Raw genomic sequence first — 17,178 nt, 5'->3', positions numbered from 1 at the left:
AGATGTCCAGACTCTAAGTGCCAGTTCCTTCCTGATGTTCAGCCACTGCGTTGATTCTCCACGGGGGCCTGCCATGCACTGCTCTGGTGAGGTGTCCCACCGACGCCCTTGCCTACCCGGGAATGCTCTCAGGATCTGTGTTGCTCAATCTGGCTGGAGTCCCACATAGTGATGCTCCACAGGGCAGGCCTAAGCTGCCTAATGGGCTGCCTTGACTGTCCGTTAATCACCTCACTTCCCAGTCAGGGAACCAAGAAATGTAGCAGGACGAGCCGCAGACAAGAACCCCTCAGACACTGAGTTGTGGAAGGAAAGGGCTTCGCTCAGCTGGGAGCATTGGCGGGCTCACATCTCCCAAAACCAAGCTCCCCAAGTGAGCAATTCCTATCCCTTTTAAGCGCTTACAGCTCTAAGGGGGTCTGTGTGAGAAGCTGGTGATTGAGCAAGCAGTGGGTACATGACCAGGGGCTGCATGCACCGATAATCAGAATGGAAGAGAACAGGACAGGGATTTTCACAATGCTCTTCCATACAATGTCTGGAATCTATAGATACCATAACTGGTTAGGTCAGGGGTCAGTCTTTAACTACCAGGTCCAGGGCGTGGTGCTGGGCTGTCTGCCTGTGGATTTCACTTCTGTCTTTTAGTTTTTACTTCTTTTTTCTTTGGAGGCAGAAATAGGTCATAAGACAATATGAGGGATGGTCTTCTCCCTTTCTTTTTATAAATATCCCCAACCAAAATGATCAAATTGAACAAAAGTCTGATATTGAACATATAAAGAGGTGAGTGTCAATAATACTGTGTCCATGAACAAATATTGTAATTTTTTATTTTTATTATTTATTTTTATTATTGTGGTTATGTGGTTATTGTGAGGGATTTAATATTTTTTAATGTCCCAATAGAGGTAATTAACTTCAAACTTTAACTATAGTGACTAACTATATAGACTTTCTTCTGAACAGATCAACAACACATTAACTTTTATCTCCATTTTGGAAATTTTCTGCAAGGGAAAAAAGGATTTGGTTGAAAATCGTCATCCTCATTGTTGTAGTAGTTAAAATGTATTGTGCACTTCCTGTGTTCTAAGTACTTTTATGGATATCATTTAATTAAATCCTAATAACAACTGTGTGAGATAGGGGCTATCTCAACCCTACTTTTAAGATGAGGAAATTAAATCAGAGAAGGAATAACTTGCCTAATGTTGCATAGCTCTGATATGGTGGATAGTCTGGGTTAACTGAAAATCAGATCAATGTTGATTTTGATGAGTTAACTCTGATAAGCCACTATATTAGCTTCTAAACTCTAGATACAGAGAATCTATTAGAGATGAAGGCTGTCAGGACTGTAGGGTAAACACACCTGATAGCACTAACTTCAGCATACCCTTAGAATGAACGTATATGGTGGATGCACCTGAACTGGGCTTCCAGACACTGAGCTGTGGAAGGAAAGGGCTTTGCTCAGCTGGGAGCATTGGCAGGCTCACATCTCCCAAAACTGAGCTCCCAAAGTGAGCAATTCCTGTCCCTTTTAAGGGCTTACAACTCTAAGGGGGTCTGCGTGAGAGAGTCGTGATTGAGCAAGCAGTGGGCACATGACTGGGGGCTGCATGCACCGATAATAAGAGCGGAACAGACCAGGACAGGGATTTTCACAATGCTCTTCCATACAATGTCCGGAATCTATAGATACCATAACTGGTTAGGTCAGGGGTCGATCTTTAACTACCAAGCCCAGGGCGTGGCGCTGAGCTGGGAAATCCAGGAATGGCAAACCTGGAGATTCATTCCTTGTCCATGAGGAACATCTGAGCCCCGATTCTGTGGAACATGGGCCATACAGGGGATTGAGGCCCAGAGTTTTGGCCCAAATGAAGGCTGCCAGGTGGAGTATATTAGGGTAGGGTGTTAAGTGAAAATGCTGTGTAAACTGCATGGTGTTTGCAAGCAGTTGTGATTTTCCTGCTCAGCCAGCTGCCACTGAACTCTCTCCCCTGTATATAAACCCTGTGTCTTGTTTATTGGCTCTGGGTCTCTTCTTTGGCTTCATGAACCTGGTGCCATCACCACTGAAGTCAATAGGGGCTCGGTATGACAAGGACTGGTTGGACACATGGAAAGTAAAGCAGCCGATTCTCACTATCATCGTCCTGCAAATTCTACCTGCCTGCATTTACTCTGCATCTTCTTTTGCCTCTTCTACTACCTTTTTTCTTAAATTCTCTTTTCATAATTTGTATTTGGCTCCCCAAAACATGGAAAACAAAAATATAAAAGAAATTTTAAAAGAAAATAATTCTTTCAAGGTCAATAACATGAAAATCAGAGTCAGAAAGTGCATCTGCTGGTCCTACTCCATTTCATATCCTTGGTAGATCATTGACAAACCTCAGCCCAGATAAGAATAGACTTCTTTCCACAGTATTGCAGGCAGCCACTAGTAATTACTTGGAATTGGCTAAAAAGAAGAAATTTTTTTTTGGCAGTAGCATCTGAATTGTCAGTAGTTGCATTCTACTTCATTTGACTAATTTATAGATGGAAATGACAGTAACATTGTTTAAGGAAAGATTGACTAAAGCTAGACAGTAATATATTAAATACTTCTGTCACGTAGATAATTTCTGCTCAAAGTTCCAGAAACTTTCTCTGGTCAGGGTTTGAAAACAATTAGGTAATAAAATCTAACAAAGAATGAGCATGGCATTGAACAGAGAATACAAATTTATTTATGTAAAATAAAAATAATTTTATGATACCGAAGGCTTTCTTTACACATGTGTAAGATACATGGATGTGCTTTGATCAAGGAATCGGCCAAGGCAGATATCTAGGCCTGCAGGACTCAGCAAGTTTGACAAGCAAGTGCACACCTCCACTTGTTATATAACCTGTTTGTCTAAGTTCATACTTGGCTCTAAGCCACTATTGTCTGTAAAAGGTATAACTGTCCTGCTAACACTGTACAGGGGCTCTTGGCTTGGCTCGGCTCAGCTCAACATGGCTTGACTTGGTGGGCATGCTGGTGCCCAGAGAAAGAGAGAGAGTTACAGCTATCCATCTTTGCAAATGGACAGAAGGGAGCCATAACACAGCTCGGCTCGCTCATGCCCAGAGAGAGAAAGAGTTAAGCTGCTGACCCTGAAGGCAAGGGAGAGCTGGTGGCACAGCTTGTGTGGGGGCCACCAGACTAAGCAGCCGAGACAGGGCAGACAGTGTGAGAAAGCTGTGGATGAGAGCTGCTGTGGAATAAAATCATTCACCTCCTTGCGGCCCCCAAGTCTTCCTGCTGCTCAACCACCCACTCCCTTTGGACCTCAGCATGGGCTGGAACCTGACCCCAAGCATGCCAACTGGTGTAGTCATGAAGGTGACAAGAATAGTTTAACTGGGAAATTAAATTAATATGGTAATTTTGTCAATATAGAAGTAGAGAAAGAAATTTTGAGACTATTAATAGAATTTAAACTACAGTAGTCTGAGATAATTTGCTCTTTTAACATAGAACTTTCTAGTTGGTCAGCTTTGAATGGCTTACAAGTATACTCAGTAAATTGATTCCTTATCCTAAGGGCAGCTGGGCTATGTGGGCTATTCACTAACCTCAGCTCCTGGATCCTAAGAGCAGCTTTTTTGATTTACTCTATTTGCTGCACATGAAACTGTTTGAGAAGAGCTTGAACTTACTGAGATAATTGAAATTTAATGATGAAGAAAGAGGTCTTCTTGTCTGGAAGTGGTAAGTGGCAATGCACTTAGTCCCTTAAGTGCACTATATACTAAGAGACCCACTAAGTAATGTTTTCCCATTATAACCTCATCAAGGCCTTAAGTCATTACAAAAACATTTTGTACAACATTACCAAATTAACTTTTATGAAACCTTAGTTTCACCATATTCCCTCCTACTCAAATACATGCAATCTCTACCCATTACATCCAGCATATAGACTATATTCTTTCCTCTGGTACATCCATATCATTGTACATGCCAATTTACCTAACGGGAATCCTATAAACTCTGCCTATTTAACTTTTACCCTCTCCTTAAGGCTTTATGCAAGTTTTATCACTTCTGTGTAGGCTTCTCCATAGACTTTCCCATGGCTCATAATGACATCTCACTTTTATACCATTTATGTTGGGCTTATTGTTTAAGCCAAGAGAGTTTTGAAAAGATATTAAAATTTTAAAAGAGTACAAAAGAGAGAAATTTTAAAGCTGGGTGTCCGGGGGAGACATCACATGTTGGCAGGTTCCATTATGTCCCCCAAGTCGCAAAACCAGCAAGTTTTTATTAGTGATTTTCAAAGGGGAGGGAGTGTACGAAGAGGGTGTGGGTCACAGAGACCACATGCTTCACAAGGTAATAAAATATTACAAGGCAAATGGAGGCAGGGCGAGATCACAGCACCAGGGTGAAATTAAAATTGCTAATGAAGTTTCAGGCATGCATTGTCATTGATAACATCTTATCAGGAGACAGGGTTTGAGAGCAGACAAAATTTACTAGGTGGGAATTTCCTCATCCTAATAGGCCTGGAAGCGCTATAGGAGAGCAGGGCTTATTTCATCCCTTATCTGCAATCATAAAAGGCAGACATTCCTAGAGCGGCCATTTTAGAGCCCTCCCACTAGGAACACATTCTCTTTCTCAGGGCTGTTCCTTGCTGAGAAAAAGAATTCAGTGATATTTCTCCTGTTTGCTTTTGAAAGAAGTGAAATATGGCTCTGTTCCAACTGGCTCTCAGGCAGCCAGACCTAATGGTTATCTCCCTTGTTCCCTGAACATCTCTGTTATCCTGTTCTTTTTTCAAGGTTCCCAGATTTCATATTGTTTAAACAATTTATGCAGTTAGCGCAATCATCACAGAGTCCTGAGGCAACATCCATCCTCAGCTTACCAAGGTGACGGGATTAGGAGTTAAAGACAGGCATAGGAAATCACAAGAGTATTGATTGGGAAGGTGATAAATGTCAATGAAATCTTCACAATTTATGTTCAGAGATTGCAGTAAAGACAGGTGTAAGAAATTATAAAAGTATTAATTTGGGGAACTAATAAATGTCCATGAAATCTTCACAATTTATGTTTTCTGTCATGGCTTCAGCTGGTCCCTCCGTTTGGGGTCCCTGACTTCCCACAACAAATGAGAACACACGGACATAGGGAGCAGAATGTCACACTCTGGGACCTGTTAGTGGGTGGGGGACAAGGAGAGGGAGAGCATCAGGACAAATACCTAATGCTGCATACAGAGCTTAAAACCTAGATGATGGGTTGATAGGTGCAGCAAACCACCATGGAACATGTATACCTATGTAACAAACCCGCATGTTCTGCATGTATATCCCAGAACTTAGAGTAAAATTTAAAAAAAAATCTGAAGAGTCAGGATTATTTAAACACCCAATAGTTTGAGATTGTTTTGAATAAATTATAGTATATCTAAAATGGAGCAATATATTACATAGAAAGGCAGTTATGATAGAATTAAGTAGGAAAAGTAGGTTACAATAAATACAGGAAGTCCTCACTTAACATCCTCATGGGTGCTCAGAAACTGTCGCTTTACAAGAAGCAACACAACAAAACCAATATTATCTTACACTAATTGACATAAACAAGAGTTAAGTTCCTATGGCAGGCCTTCTAAATAAAGAGCAAAGCATTTCTTTTTTTTTTTTTGAAATGAAGTCTTGCTCTGTCCCCCAGGCTGGAGTGCAGTGGTATGATCTCGGCTCACTGCAAGCTCTGCCTCCCAGGTTCATGCCATTCTCCTGCCTCAGCCTCCCAAGTAGCTGGGACTACAGGCACCTGCCACCACGTCCGGCTAATATTTTCTATTTTCAGTAGAGACAGGGTTTCACCGTGTTAGCCAGGATGGTCTCGATCTCCTGACCTCGTGATCCACCTGCCTTGGCCTCCCAAGGTGCTGGGATTACAGGCATAAGCCACCGTGCCTGGCCAGAGCAAAGCATTTCTAATATTAAACATTGAAATAAATGTGTACTCTAAACACATTTAATATCTTCATTTTTAAAGTCCTCTATATAGAAAAAAAACATAGTTGTATTCTTCCTTCCTTCCATCCTTTTTTCTCTTTCTTATTCTCTTTCTCTTATTTTCTCTCTCTCTTTTACAGTTCTTACTCCTCCATCACCCAGGCTGGAGTGAAGTGGTGTGATTATCACTCACTGTGATATTCGTTTTCTGAAAAGCAAACTGTCCCTTACACACCTTCGGTTTCCCTAGTATCAATCTTGCCTTTTCATCTAAAATGTAACCTCCTCAAGAAAAAAAAAAATGGCGAATATATTGTTTCCAACATCAACTAGCATGACTTCTCAATAATATCAGGTGTTTATGAAGCATGTCCTAGTTAATTAAATGATGCTATACCATAACGATTAAAAGTGCAAGCTCTGGAGACAAACCATCTCTATTTGAAATGTGGATCTATACCTTATTAGCTGTGCCTTAGTTTCCTCATCTGTAAAATGGGAAGTATAGTTAAATGTTTCATAAAGTTGTTACAAGGATTACATGAGTATATGCATGTAAGTCAGTGCCTGAGTATATCTATGTATACTACAAGGAAGAAATATTATATGCTTGACACTCAAAATTCTGTGTTTTACTGGATCACACCGTAAACTTTATAATTAATCTTTACATATCATTTTTATTATTCTCAATTTATACATGAGAAAAATGGTACTATCCTCCAAAGAGATAAGAGATAAGTAAATTACTGAAGTACACGCAGTAATGTAGCTAGGATACTAACGCAGGCAGTCTAGTTCCAAAATCCATGCTCCTAATGACTATATGATACTGATTCACTATGTCATACTTGCTTAGTATACACTTATTTAGGGACTATATCTAATTAATAAACCTTAATTCCTGATAATATGACTTATGAATCTCTCAAATTTATATTCCCCTTTAGTGGCTAAAGGTCACTGTATTAGTTATCTATTGTTATATAACTAATTACCCAAATCCTAGTGACTTAAAACAAGTATAATCATTTATTATCTCTCACTATTTCTGTGGGTTGGGAATTTGGAATAGTCTGGTTGTGCAGCTTTTGGTTCAGGTCTCATATGAGATTACAGTCAGGTGCTGGCTGGGATGGCAGTCATCTGAAGCCTTGACTGGGCCTGAATGATCTGTTTCCAAAGTGGTTCATTTCCGTGGCTGGCAATTTGGTGATGACTATTAAAGAGAGTGGGTGTTTCAGTTCCTCTTCACATAGGGTTGTCTGCAGGACCACTTGAGTGACCTCGTAGCATGGAAACTGGCTTTCTCTAGAGTAACAATTCAAGAGACTCATATGGAAGCTCCAATGAACTTATGTTCTTGGCATGGAAGATACAAATCTTCACTTCTACTATATTCTCCTGGTCAGTGAAACCAGCTTCCATCAACATTCAGAAGACTATGTCATAGTCCATTTGGGCTGCTATAACAAAATGCTGTATAGACTGGGTGACTTATAAGGAGCAAAAGTTTCTTTCTCACAGTTCTAGAGACTGGGAAGACCAAGATCAAGGTACTGGCAGATTCGGTGTCTGGTGAAGGCCTGTTTATTGATTCATAGATGGAATCTTCTTGCTGCGTTTTCACATAGAAAATGGGGCATGACAGTTTTCTGTGGTCTCTTTTATAAGGGCAGTCATTCCATTCCTAAGTGCTCTGCTTCCATGACCTAATCATCTTCCAAAGGCCCCACCTCCAAGTAGCATCACATTGGGTATTAGGTTTCAAGATATGAATTTGGACCTATGAAATAACCATTCAAACTATAGCACTATGCAAAGACATGCAGCTTATTGGGGGCCATTTGGGAGGCTGGCTAGCACAATCTTATACACACATCATGGTTCTGTCTCTGGTCCATCTGCTCTGGCAGTATCCTTCCTTCTTTAGGGAGATGACTTTTATGCATTTCACCATAACTTACCCCCAAACTAACCTCCCCTTAGGTTTACAAAAATATGAAGGTGACCAACCCAAGGATAATTATGTGTCACCCCCAGGAATTTTTTATTCCCATGTGGAAATATACAAATACAAAATATCATCAGTTTAAATCATCAAATGAGTTCCATAGGATGATCATCTGCAAATTTCAGTTGATTCCCTGCTTTTTTTCACAGCTCGGGTGGTCAGTTCTTTCTGAACTTGTTGCTTCTTAGATAAGTTAGAGTTGGTTGATTTTCTTCACCATTGGAAAGTCCTCGTTGATAGATTCATTTTCAATATGCCCCCAGCCAAGAATAAAATACAGTATGTGTATTATGTTGATAAAACAAATCAGGAAACCTTTTAAAAAAATATCTCAGGCAATTGGATCATTGAGCTCAGGCAGACAAGAGGGCCCTCAGATGGCCTTTGGAGACTCTCATGAGACCTGTACTATAGACAGCTTCTGTCTCTTGTCAGGTTCTGCCATCACAGAGGCAATACTAAAAGATGACCTCCCTTGCAAATCTGGGCCTATTATTAATCGGAGGCTTTTTCATAGAGAATTTATTAATTTAGTTAACATTATAAACTCATAATTTAATTCTGCTTATGTGAAAGTCAAAATATGTCTCAGAATCTTAAAGACAATTACATACTCTTAATATTCCATTAAATGTCCTGAAAAAATCAAATCTTTGATAAATTTTCAACTGTCTTTTATGCCAAAAGATTTCTACATATTAATGTGTGCAAGATTTTCTTTTCATAATTCTTTAATGCAAATCCATTTCAAATGATTCAATCCTTTTTATTTCATCATTACGAACCATGAACATAAACTTTTAAAATATACTTTCTCAGCTAGAAGTATATCTTATTAGCTTTTTCTTCAAAGCTAATAGAAATAGACATTGTGTTCCAATCTTTTTACAACCTGAAAAACAAGCTTAGTGGAAGGAGGGATACAATTATGCGTGGGAAAGTAAAAGCAAGGACAATAGTTTCTGGCACATTGTTAACTAAATCGGGTGTGTGGGTGTTCCAGACACCATCAGCTGAGAAGCAAATATAAGAATATTATCGTAAGGTGTTTCCAACATTTTTCTACCAAATGAACGTGTTGAAGTCTTTTGCCAAAATGACTATTTTTGCCTATGTCTGATATTAAAAGTAAATGTATTAAACGTCACATGATAAATCAGGGGCTAACAAGACAAAAGTCACTGAGCCATATTTCATCTGAAGGTGGAATTTCAGCATCTCTAAGCAGAAAATCGCAGCTGCCTCCTGTCATTCCCTTGCATTCAGAGTTTTGCTGTAGGTATTGATAGTCACCTGAAACGTCTTAGCACACATAGGTACAAATGTAAATTTTAGGTAGAGAATACCGGCTTTCTTTGACACTCAATTGCATGTTTGGCCTTTTTTTTTTGAGACAAAGTCTCACTCTGTGACTCAGGCTAGAGTGCAGTGGCACAATCTCGGCTCACTGAAACCTCTGCCTCCCGGGTTTAAGCAATCCTTCTGCCTCAGCTTCCCAAGTAGCTGGAACTCCATGCGTGTGCCACCATGCCTGGCTAATTTTTCTATTTTTAGTAGAGATGGGATTTCACCATAGTCGCCAGGCTAGTGTCGAAATCCTGACCTCAGGGGATCCACTCGCCTTGGTCTCCCAAAGCGCTGGGATTACAGGCATGAGCTACCATGCCCAGACATGCTTGGCCATTTTACATGTGTAATTGCTGTCTTGTGACTGCTGATAGAGTTTGTATTTGTTGAGGTTTGTGTAAATACGTGTAGTCATGCATACATGTATATATTTGTTTGCATGACTGATGATAAGTGGGCCTTGTGTGTCTGTGTTTGTGTGTCTTATATATAGTCCTTGTTAACTTCATTACCCATTTCATTCCGTGCTCGCTAATTACTTCCTCAGAACTCCAGATTTTTGTTTGTTTGTTTCTCTTCCTATCACCTTATTTCCCTAATACAGGGTTCATATAACCCTTTTCAATGATGTAAGCCCTTCTTAGATTAAATTGCTATTTGAGAATTTAGTGTTTTTCTTCTCCTTCCCTTTCTCCTAGTTTGTTCCTCTGTACTTTATAAAAATGTCACTACTGTTGTGAGTTGAAACTATCCAAGACACATTTTCCTTATTTGTGGGAGGAGAAGAGCAAAGAGAAATAATTGGTATTCTATGGAAAGGAAGTACAGGTCAAAGAGATATATGAATGTTATCTTTGGTGTAGTGATTTAAAAGGTTATGTAGAATAAATATATCCATTTATTCACCCAGAATTAACTGATTTTTCTTCCCTATGTAAGGCACAGGTCTAGGCAATATTTAAAATGGTAATAATGTTCATTTCTTCACATTTTGCTGGAAATTGTGCTAATAGAGGAAAATACAAATATAAGTTATTTAGTCATCCAAAATATAGGTGTATCTCAAAAGGCAGTTACTGTGGAAAGAATACCAGACTTGGAGACTGGGTATCTGCATTGAAACCACAGGCCTTCACATACAGCTTCTCCACACAGAATCGTTATTTTAGAATGTAAATCGGATTGTAGTATGTTTCCTTGTCTATTAAAGGCTTCTGATTGTCCTTAGGATAAAGAAAACAGTTTATAACATTACGTACAGTTCCTGTATGATCCAGCTCCGTCTTTCAGTGCTGACTCACATGTGCTGTGAGTACTGAAACACATGTACATGCATTATGGCTATGATCATGCTTCCAGCCACCACAGCCGTAGTTCGTTGAGTAGACAATGATCCATCTCTCAGGACCATCGATCATATGATTTTTCTCTCTCAAGCACTCTTTTCCTTACCTTTAAAACTTCCACTACTCCCACTTAGAACAGATTAGTTTTTACAGGTTTTCATGAAATACGTTGTTTTCCTTTGGATCACTTATCTCCATTTTTGGTTGAATATTAATTTGTGTCATCAGCGTTGACACCTCAACTGAACTGTTAACTCCCCGAGAGCAGGAACTACATCTGTGTCCCTGACCACTGGATCCCCTGTGCCTATCTCAGTTTCTGACACACACAGCTTTTTGAAAAAGTTAATCACTTAAGAAAATTATTGAACTGCTCAGAAACAAAATTTTGCCAATTATAAAATGAGGATAATAAATTACTTACTAGATTGACTGAGAGAATGTGCATAAAAACTTTGCAGAATACTCTAAAATATAGGGTAAGATAATAATTATAACAATAACCAAGATTAATTGCTGTTCTAATTGATTTGGTCAATAGAGAAAAACTAGTTAGTGATATGGGTGTGCATATAACTTTAAAATAAACCATTGTCTTATTGCATAAAAAAAGAGCAAAATATGTTTATATATATATATATGTATCTTCAGATAGTGTAAAAGAATATAAAATCAAGCAAAACAGAAGTTCCTTTCTCTATCATTACTTCCAGCTGTAATCTTCAGTTGTAACCACTTGAAATTGCTTTTTATTTTCAGCTCTTATGTGGTTATCATTGGATCTCTAAATTTTATGTTTTTATTTCTATTTCTTGTTTTATCAACTTTAGACAGTATCTACTAACTCGCTGCTATGAAAGATGAGCTGAGATCAGCACACTAACTTCTACCTTCCCGATTTCTATATGCAATTTTTGTTATTTATATTATTATGATTCTTCTAGTATCACACTTTTGACTTTAAATAATATTTTTAACAAACATTTCTTGCTTCATGTAATTTAAGAGTAGCTATATTTATCTCACATTGTATAAGAGGAAAATATTGTACACACATTTTTCTTTCATTATTCTTGACCTTTACATTTCCTAAGTTCTGCCCACTGTGCCACCGTTTGATTTTGTCAGTTTATGTTCTGTTTTGTTCTGTCAAGTCTTATGTTATCTTCTGTGATTTTTCATCAGAGTTTGATTTTAAAAATTATAAACAAAGCAACCTCATAAACATTAACATTATGTAAGTGTGATAAATATTATGCATAAACAACATTAAAAACAAATAAATATTGCAATCAAAGTGCTGTAAAGGGACACATTGAAAAGAGTTGTACTCCTAACTGAAACTGTGCTAAAAAAAAAGAGCACATTCCAAGTTCTTAATGCTCAAAATTATATTGTAATGTGCTCAATATGCGGTCTATGTTTTTTATACAGCTTTTTGTTCTCAAAAGTGTTTCTAATTCTTTCTTTGTTGTTACTGGCAGCAAAATACCCATACGTTTTTATATCAATCATATCGATTGTAGAATGGAACTGATTTTCTCGTTAAGGAATTTTTTTATAGCAGCCATTGATTTCCTGCTTTTATTTGTATCGATGGCACAGAGATTTCATTTCATAAAGCCAGTGAATTCGAGTGTGCTTCTCTTTCTTGACTTCCTTTTTGACCTTTCAGGAATATAAACTCAAGTAATTTTATTTATTGAAGGATGTTTGGAAGGAGATATTTTTTAATCTCCGAGATCTGGAAATGCTTCTAATTTCTCTTTAAATTTGATTGATATTTTGACTGGGTATAAAATTGCAGGCTTTAACTAATTTTTCCTCAGGAATATCAAAGGCATTGGTCCATTGTCTCCTACCCTTCATTTCAGCTAATGAGAAACTTGATGCCAGATTCTTTTTCCTTGATAGATAATCTAGATCTATTTTATCTAGATCTATTTTCTAAATATTTTGAACATATGCTTTTTATTTTGGTGTTGAGATTTTACTAGGATATGCATCTGTGTGGATTAACTTTTCATTAATATTTTTGGCATAAAATAAAATCTTTCATTCTAGAGATTATATTTTCCTTCATCTCAGGAAATATATATATTAAATTTTTCCCATTTTCTTTACATCCTAATTTCTAGAATTCCTCTTAGAAAGATGTTATCTTTCTTGTATTTTATCTGTCTCTTCATTTTAGTAATTTACATCTTTCTAAATTGTCAATTTACATGCTTTATAATTATTTATTAATTCATTAATATATCAACAAATATATTTTGGATACCTCTGAAACAAATATTGAGCTCTAAGTTTTATAAACACAATAGAAAGCAGGCAAAACCCCCCACTTTGACATACTATCTAACGCACCCTACTTAAGCTGTTCTCAAAGATTTCTTAAGCTCTATCTCAAATAACAAAAATTTTGTCTTCTTATTTGTTTATCTTATTACTTTTTCCTTCTAAATTTTAAATTTCAGTTATTATATTTTTAATGTAATGTCAAAAAGATTTTTTATTTTCTTACATTTTTTGTTATGGACCCTTCTAGAATTTTGCTTTTCATATCTACTTGCATAGGCTGAGATTGCTAATTATATCCTTTTGTTACAAAACTTTTAATTTCAGAGATATAATGTCAAAGTTTTACAGGTACACATGGAAAAAAATCAAACACAATCATAGGTGAACGTGAAGACAACCTAATCATAGCTATTCCTATGCTAACTATTCATTAGTGTGGAGACAGAAGTTCTCTGGGTGAGACATGCTGTAGGACAGACAGGAGGGATAACTACTACTCCTCCCCTTCCTGTCTCCATCAACAGACCCTGCACACACCAAATAAATTCCTCAATATCTTTTCTGGGATAGCAATGTTCTTAAATGCCCAGCATACTCTCCCTCATCCAACCCATTATGCACATTCCTAGGCATGATTGAAATAGATTAGGGCAAACCTATGATCAAGTGAGTCTAATCTTCAGCAATGGCTGTACCTTGGCCAAGTCTCCACCAGGAATCACAGTAGGAGTCTGGTTATTAATACTAACCTGGAGTCCAGTAGGGTACCAATATGCAAACTGAATACTACATTTTTATTGATGATGGGAAGGCAGAATAAACACTTTTGGGAACCACAACACCACTACATATAACATGGCAAAAGTCACAGTCCATCTCCTAGTCCATGTATGTTTTATGGTGAGGGCCACCTTATACCACGTGGTTGTCTGGCTCTGCAATCTCAGCTATGAAAAGCTGTTTATCATGAGCTTTCTAGGCAGAGATGACTGTAGTTTACGTGGCTACAGGGAACTTTAATATAAAAGGATGGCATTTAAGATTGGTCTGGAATTCTGGCAGATCCATATTAAAGGCATTTTCCAACCAAAGGGAGATAGTTATGGAGTACTATCTATCTAATAAAGATGTTAAGTTTAGTGTAGTTTGGGCGCTCAATACTGAAAAATGTATATCTTAATTTCTACTAGAAACACAATGACAGTCTCAGGATAGTGTGTGGGGGAGGTGAGGATGGAATTATAGGGACATGTAGTTCAGTTACAGCTATGAGGTCTAGGTCAATAGAGATTGTAAGCTTGGACTTGTTACCTTATTCAACAGCAACTTTCCATAAGCAGGAACTAAATCCAGAATTTGTTCCCCCTCCAAAGTTATGGAAAAACCAAGAATTTTTAAAGATCTTTTCACTCATCAGCCATTTGTAAATTCTGTCCAAGACTAAATTAATGATTTCGCTGACAGTGATAGAGTGCCCTTGAGCATAGTATTGGTCTTCCTTGTCAGCAATGTGCTGATTAGAGTGGAAGAAGCAGCGGTTAAGTCTCAGTGCAAGCTTAGAAAGTGTGAATTTCAGGACCTCAAATGCTGTTTTGGAGACATCTTCTCATCACTTATCTCACTGAAGGTGGTAAAGGAGTCATCTCTCTACATGGCAACAGTTTTGTTACTTGACTAGATGACATGCTTCAGGAAGTAGAGTTCTCAGCAGTCAATTGCCTGTCTGGACACCAGCCTATGTGTGGTGATGAATGTAAGCATGTGGCTATGGGTTTGGAAATGAAGCTAGCTGGAGGAGACAGAGAGTCCTAGTTATCATGAAAAAGGGCTAAGGTTTGGGGTAAGTAATTCACTCAAGTTTTTTTGAAAGTTTTATTTTAACCTCCAAATTATTTCTCATGATTTACATCATGTTACTGTAGCTGCTCATCTTGGCATTTCTTTTTCAGCATATAAAGGTCCCCAAACCTCTAGTGCTATTTAGTTGTTTGGTAATGTTTATGAGTTGTGGTTAGATTTGTTAATATAGGTAACTGGTATACAGATTTTTAAAAATTAAATGTAAATAGTTTCAGAAATAGGAGAAACCATATCAATCGGTACAGCATCTCTGAAATATAATAGCCATGTTTAGAAAATAGCTAAATATAAAGATACTGTACTGTGTTTGAATAATGACACTATTGTCACCATCATTATGATTGCCCAAATTTCCTTCTATTAGGATTTATCAGTACAGTGAATGTAAAGGTTTATGTTTAGATTAGATAGAATCCCGGCCATAGGAAGATTTACAGCCTAGTGGATCTAATAATCTTTCAGTAACTTTGGAAAATGTATTAACTTGTCAAGCCTGGCATCAATTTAGCACCAAGAGCAAATATTAAATAATGAAGATGGTTTATTACAAAAATCCCAAGAGTAACCACTTTAACTTCTTTTACAAAGATTTTGAGACATACTTAGGATAGAAAAGTAGCGAGGTAAATGTGAACAGTTTTATGGCAATTCTTTCCTCTTTGACACAAGAGATGTGTTCCATTTATAGTTTTTTAAGTGCTGGCTTTGAAATACTGTGTTGCCATATTTTATTTGTTCCTTCATATACTAAGGGATGAAATAACAATATGAAAGCAGTAAATACTGCAACAGAAGATATTGATGGAAACAATAGTATAATAGAAAAATATAATTCACTTTTTCTATTTATATGGGAATATTGAAAAACAAATCAAACAGAAGGGGGGTTCTGTGAGATGTGATACATTTTTTAAAATGTGCCAATTACATTTTTTCTTTTCCTTCCACTTTTTAAAGACCACATTTTCTTTGGGTTGCTTGGATACATTCCATGGTGTGACACTGCCAGAAGTTAGTACTAAAACATAAATCAAAATGACAACTTTAGACACTGGAACCAGTCCTGTAGAGGTCACAAAAGGTGATTCTCCAAGGTTATTTTTTAATCATTTGATTTAATGTACAGATAGCTTCCAAGATGATGCTCTCTCATAGCTTTTCTTCAGTGCTTTCCACAATGATTCTGAGGCACACATCATTATCAAAAGAAAAAAGAAAAAAGATTTCAATTGTTTCTGACATAGGATTTAGCTACGTATGTATCTTATATTGTAACTTCTTCCATCTTTCTCAATTTTTATGTTGATCTTTTTAGCTTTTACGTTTCTAATCCCACTTAAACTTAAAGAGCATACTTTGTGCAATTTACCCTAATTATTTCCTCTTCATTAGATAATGATAGGTAAATATGATTGATTGTGATCAATAAGCTATTTTGTTATTGCAAAATTCAGCACTTTCCTTAAATTGTTGTAAGATCAAATCATCTTTGCCTAGATGCCATTGCTTAGCTGGCCCACAATATCTGGAGGCAGAGATGGTTCTGTGGCCCTCAAGGTGTATATGGTGACAAAATTTATTTTTCTTTACCTTTGTTCATGGTTCTAAACTATAGACTGACTCAATAATAAGCCACAAATACTGGAATGTCTTCTTGCATGTATACTTCAAGAAAATGACTGTCAGTATTACTCTCACAAGGATTCATGACCCTCTCTGATACTGAAGAGAAGGTCTCATTCTAGGAGGAAAGAGCTATTCCTTTTCCAGAGTTCAGTCCAATTAAGTCTCTGAGACACCTTGACTTTTTCTCACTATGCTGCCCAGGCTGGCTTCAAACTCCTTCCACCTCTGCCTCCCAAATAGGTGGGCCTACAGGCACTTGCTGCCATTTCTAGGGACATTGTGACTTCTGTAGAGAACTCCCAAATAGACAATGCAGATTTCTCTCTAGACACATACACCTGTAAGTGGAAGAAGATGAAACATTTCAATTCCTTAGGTGTCGAGTCATTTACTGAAAGTATCACAGTCCATTTAAAACAACATTTTTTCCCATCAATTATGCATTAAATACCCAGCATGAAGATTCATTTCCTCTCTTTATCCAGAGCTCTCTCTTCCTCTCTCTCTCTCTGTTTTTGAGAAGCCGAGTTGAACATTTTATAAAAGCAATAACTTCTTTGGGGCTCTCCTTAGTACTAAAAAACAGTACTCTTTTGTCATAACCTTTGAATGCTCACATGTTCAGCCCCATATTTTGCCTAGCTGTACTTTATCATTGCCACC

This window comes from Colobus angolensis, unplaced genomic scaffold (genome assembly GCF_000951035.1).
Source record: "Colobus angolensis palliatus isolate OR3802 unplaced genomic scaffold, Cang.pa_1.0 Scaffold71, whole genome shotgun sequence".
Lineage (NCBI taxonomy): Eukaryota > Metazoa > Chordata > Mammalia > Primates > Cercopithecidae > Colobus > Colobus angolensis.
The sequence above is the reverse complement of the archived record's forward strand: the minus strand, read 5'-3'. Positions refer to the sequence as shown.